This window comes from Mustela nigripes, chromosome 2, assembly GCF_022355385.1.
Source record: "Mustela nigripes isolate SB6536 chromosome 2, MUSNIG.SB6536, whole genome shotgun sequence".
NCBI lineage: Eukaryota > Metazoa > Chordata > Mammalia > Carnivora > Mustelidae > Mustela > Mustela nigripes.
In genome coordinates this window covers 52874656-52880661 of record NC_081558.1, presented here as the reverse complement: position 1 = coordinate 52880661, position 6006 = coordinate 52874656, and the positions used below count along the sequence as shown (strand labels likewise).

Here is a 6006-nt window from a genome sequence, read left to right as displayed (position 1 = left end):
AAAAAAAAAAAAAAAAAAAAAAAGAAAGAAAGAAAGAAAGAAAAGTACCCAGTCTGAGAAACAGAAAATGAACAGAAGTCTCAGAGACCCATACAACAACATGTGCTAATAAAGGAGTTCCAGAAGAGATGGAAGAAAAGAGCAGGGAGAATATTTGAAGAAATAATGGTAAAAACTTCCCAAATTTTATGAAAAACATTCATCTACACATCCAAGAAGCTCAGCTCCAAGAACAATAAACTCAAAGAGATCTATATCTAGACACATCAAAATTAAACTGTCCAGAGACAAAGGGATGATCAGGCAAGTGCAAGTGAGAAATAACCTATCATGTAAAGGCAAATCATTAACAGCTAATGTCTCTTCAGAAACCATAGGAACCAACAGTACTGGTATGAAATATTCAAAGTGCTGAAAGCAAAAGACTGTCAACTGAGAATTCTATATCCAACAAAACGGACCTTCAAAAATGAAGGAGAAATTAACAAATTGCCAGATAAATAAAACAAGAGAATTCATCACCAGCAAACCTATCCTGTAAAAAATCCTGAAGCGAGTACTTTAGGTTGAGCTGAAAGGACACTAGACAATAACTCAGATCCTCAAGAAGAAATAAAGAACACAGGTAAAGGAAACTGCAATTTTTTCTTTGTGATTTTTTTCTTCTATGTGATTTAAAATACAGATATATAATCAAATAAAATTCAAGTATACAAATGCATAAAGCAATAATTATACATCTGTGTTGTCATATGAAGATTTAATCTATGGGACAGTAAGCCCAAAGGAAGGGGAGGCAAACCAAAATACAATGGAGTAAAGTTTTTACTGTTATCCAAATTAAAGTGATGTTAAACCCAAACATATGGTTATGAATAGTATTTTGATTGTATACCCTGGAGCAGACACCAAAATAACTAAAAATATATATAGTAAAAGAAAAAGCAAGGGAATTAAAATGGCACATTAGAAAGTATCTATTTAACACAAAAAGGTGAAATAAAGAAAAATAGAGGAATAGAGAAAGAAAAAAAAAGGCATTAGACATATAGAAACCAAAAGCCAAAATGGCAGATGTAAATTCTATTTTATCATTAAATGTAAATGAATTAAACACCTCCAACTAAAAGGCAGACATGGCAGAATGGATAGATAAAACAAAAAAACATCATCTAACTACATGCTGTCTATAAGAGATTCATTTTAAATTCAAAGACATGAATAAGTTGAAAGTAAAAGAATAGAAAAAGATATTCCATGCAGTTTAAATTATGCATGATAAATAAGTTCTGGAGATCTAATGCAGAGCATGGTGATGACAGTTAACAGTACCATACTACATATTTGAAATCTGTTAAGAGATCTTATACTAAACTCCTCAACACATACACCCCCCCCCCCCACAAAATGGTAACTCTGTAGAGGTTATGGATATGTTAACTAGCTCGGTTGTGGTGATCATTTCAAGATACATAAACACAGCAAGTTACAGCCTTTAAATAATGTATAATTCGTATATATTAATGCTATGTCAAAAATAGCTGCTTAAAAAAAGAGAAGACTCCATGAAAGCAGAAACCGAAAGAGAGTTAACTGGAGAGGCTATACTAATATCAAACAAAATAGACTTTAATACAAAAATTGTTACCAGGGACAAAGAAAGACATAATGAAAAGATATAAGAGATACATATTAAAAAGATACAAAAATTATAATCTGAGGTGTACTTACCAAAACAGCCCCCAAATACATTTAGCAAAAATGTATTTTGCCTTGAATTTTTCAAAATTGAAAAATTTTGAAAAAATGTATTGAAAGGAAAAATTCACAATTAAACAATAATAGTTGGAGATTTCAATACTGTACTTTCAATAATGTATAGAACAACTAGAGGATCACTGAGGAAACAGAAGACTTGAACACTATATATCAATAAAACCTAATAAATATCTATAGAACACTATATCCAGGAACAGCAGAATCCATACTCTTCTCAAAGAATGGAGCAGTCTCTAGGATATACCATGTGTTAGACCATAAAATGTGTCTCAATAAGTGAAAAAAGCTGAAATCATATAAATTATGTTCTCTGATCACAATGCGATGGAATTGGATATCAATTACAGAAATTTGGGAAACTCACAAATATGTGGATATTAACACACTCCTAAAAGCAATGGATAAAATAAGAAATCACAAGGGAAATTAGAAAATACTTTGAGATGAACAAACACACATACACACGTAACATACCAAAAGTTATGAGATGCACTGAACACAGTGCTCAGAGGGAAATTTATAGGTATAAATGCCTGTATTAAAGAATGATTTCAAATCAATAACTTAACTTTCCAACCTAAGAACAGAACAAAAAAATGACCTAAACACAATGAAGAAGGAAATACATGAAGCATGAAGCATGAAGAAGGAAATACAAAAAATTGGGTAGAAAAAAAATCTTTTCAGAAAAACAACAAATGTGACAAACCTTTACTTAGATTGGCCAAAAAGTAAGGGGAAAAGACTCAAATTACTAATGTCAGAAATGAGAGAGGGGATATTATTGTCAATATTTCAGAAATAAAATTATATGGAAATACTACAAACAACTATATGCCAATACATTAGATGACCTAGATAAAAAATGGAAAAATTTTGAGAAAGACACAAAGTGCTGAAACTGATTCAAAGAGAAATAGAAAATCTGGGGTGTTATGCCTCCATCAGAAAGGATGTATCAACATGGACGGGACTGGAAGAGATCATGCTCAGTGAAATAAGTCAAGCAGAGAGTCAATTATCATATGACTTCACTTCTTTGTGGAGCATAAGAAATAACACGGAGGACATGGGGAGATGGAGAGGAGAAGGGAGTTGAGGGAAATTGGAGGGGGAGATGAACCATGAGAGACTGTGGACTCTGAAAAACAATCTGAGGGTTTTGAAGGGGCGGGGGGTAGAAAGTTGGGTGAGCCTGGTAGTGGTATTATGGAGGGCACGTACTGCATGGAGCACTGGGTGTGGTACATAAACAAAGAATTCTGGAACATTGAAAAGAGATTAAAAAAAAAAAAAAAAGAATGAAAAAAAAAAAAAGAAAATCTGGGGTGCCTGGGTGGCTCAGTGGGTTAAGCCTCTCTGCCTTCGGCTCATGTCATGATCTCAGGGTCCTGGGATGGAGTCCCACCCACACCGGGCTCTCTGCTCAGCAGGGAGCCTGCTTCCCTTCTCTCTCTGACTACCTGTGATGTCTCTCTCTCTCTCTCTCTGTCAAATAAATAAATAAATAAATAAATGTCTTTAAAAGAAAGAAAGAAAGAAAGAAAGAAAGAAAGAAAGAAAGAAAGAAAATCTGAATAGACACATGAAAAGTAAAGAGACTGAAGTAGTAATCACAAACTTCCCACAGAGTAGAAAGCCCCGAAACAGGTGGCCTTGCTATTTACCAGACATTTAAAGAAGAATTAACCAATCTTTCACAAATCCCCCTGAACAACAGAAAAGAAGGAAACATATCTCAGTTCATTTGAGACGGGTATTATCTTGTTACCAGAACCAGACAAAGACATTACAAATACAGAAAACCAAAGACCAATGCCTCTTGTGAATATAAGTGCAAGTATCTTCACCTAAAATATTAGCAAACTGGGGCACCTGGCTGGCTCAGAAGAGCACATGACTCTTGATCATGGGGTTGTGAATTTGAGTCCCTTGTTGGGTGTGGAGATTACTTAAGTAAGTTTAAGAAAAAAAAAAATTTTAATTAGCAAACTGAATCTCCAGCAATGTATAAAAAGGATGACACACCATGACAAAATGAGACTTATCCTTGGAAAGCAAGGCTGGTTCAACATTTGGAAATCTATGTAATACATCACATTAATAGAGTAAGGAACAAAAATCCACATCATTATCTAAAAAGGCACAGAAAAAGCATTTGACAAAAATCCAACACCATTTCATACTAATAAACAACAAGCTAGTAATAGAAGACAATTTCCTCAACTTGCTAAAGGGCATCAATAAGCATTAATACTATACTTAATGGTGAAAGACTGAGAGCTTTCCCAGTAATATCAGGAATAACACAAGTATTCCTGCTGTTGCCACTTCTATTCAACATTGTATTAGATGTTCTAGTCAGGGCAATAGGCAAGAAAAATAAAAGCATCTGTCTAGATTGGATCTGAAATAGAAAGGAAAAAGTAAAACTCTACTTCCAGAAGACATGATCTTGAAGACATGATCTTATACATGGAAAAGCCTAATAAATCCACAAAATGTTCTTAAAAAAAAAAAAAAAAAAGGACTCCTACTCTTGAGTACAAGAATACATTCTACTCTTGTAGGATATAAGAGCCATATACAAAAATCAACTGTATTTCTATACACCAGCAATGAATTATTCAAAGAAGAAATTAAGAAAAACCACTCCATTTAGGGGTGCCTGGGTGGCTCTGTCGGTTGGGCATTTGAATTTTGATTTCAGCTCAGGTCATGATCTCAGGGTTGTGGGATTGATCCCCGTTGGGGGCTCCATGCTCAGGGAAAGTCTGCTTCTCTCCCTCTGCTCACACTCTTTTTCAAATAAATAAATAAATAAATAAATAAATAAATAAATAAATCTAAAAAGGAACAAGAGGAGGAAGAAGAAGAGGAGGAGGAAGTAGAAGAATGAGAGGGAAAAGGAGAAGGAAAAGAAGACCACTCCACTTGTACAACATCAAAACACATCTAGGTGTAAATTTAATGAATGAAGTGCAATACAAATACACTGAAAACTACACTGAAAAAAGAACTAAATAAATACAAGGACATCCCAAGTTCATGGATTATAAGACTTAATGTTAGTAAGATAGCAATATAGTCCAAATTGATCTAATATTAAGTGCAATCCCTAGCTGGCTTTTAATAAGTGAGGACAGATACTGACAAGCTGATCCTAAAATTCATATGGAAACCTAAGGGACCTAGAACAGCTAAAATAATCTTGAAAAAGAATTATTCCAAGACTTACTAAAGGGTAAGTATTGGTTACTAGATGGCACTAGCATAAGGATAGACATACAGATCAATGGAATAGAGTGCAAAAATAACCCTTACATTTTTGGCAAGCATAACAAGATAATTTAATGGGGTAAAAAATACTCTTTTCAACAAATAGTACAGCAACAATCAAATATCTACATGCAAAAGAATGAAATTAAGCACCACATACAATATACAAAAATTAACTGAAAATGGATTATAGATCTAAATTTAAGTGCTGAAACAGTTAACTCGTAGAAGAAATCAGAATAAATCCTTATGAGCTTGGGTCGGACAACAGTTTCTTAGATGTGGCAACAAAATCCCATAAGAGGCTCAACCCCCTCTACCCCACCCAAATTAGGATGTCATCAATATTAAAAACTATTGTGCTTCAAAGGTTACATCAAGAACGTAAAAAGACAAGCCACAAAATAGGAGAAAATATTTGCAAATTACATATCTGATAAGGGTTTGGTATCCAGAATATATAAATAATCCTTAAAACTTCTCAATAAAAAGCCAAAACCCAAAATAAAAACCCGAATAATTTAACAATGGACAAAGGAACTAAATGGACATTTCCCCCAAAAAAGACACACAAATGACCAACAAGCACATGAACAGATGCTCAACACCAGCGGTCATTAGGGAAATGCAAATCAATACCACAATGAAATACCACTTCACACCCAGTAAGATAGTGCCAATAAAAAAGAGACAAAAACAAGTGTTGACAAGAAGATGGAGATCGAAATCCTCCTACACTAATGGGAATTTAAAATGGTGCAGCTGTTGTGGAAAACAGTTTGGCAGTTTTATAAAATGTTATACAGAGTTACTATATGACCTAATAATCATACTCCTAGGTATATACCCAGGAGAACTGAGAACATATGTTCACACAAAAACTTATACACAAATGTTTATAGCAGCATCATTCATAAAAGCTGTCAAATAGAAACAACACAATATTCA

At 33.8% G+C, this 6006-nt stretch overlaps 1 protein-coding gene across 3 annotated transcripts in view; it reads right to left on the bottom strand.

Annotated features, from left to right (window-relative positions):
* ATG7 (autophagy related 7) overlaps positions 1–6006 on the bottom strand; it is a 258133-nt gene that overhangs the window by 142501 nt on the left and 109626 nt on the right. The gene's annotated exons all lie outside the window — the stretch shown is intronic.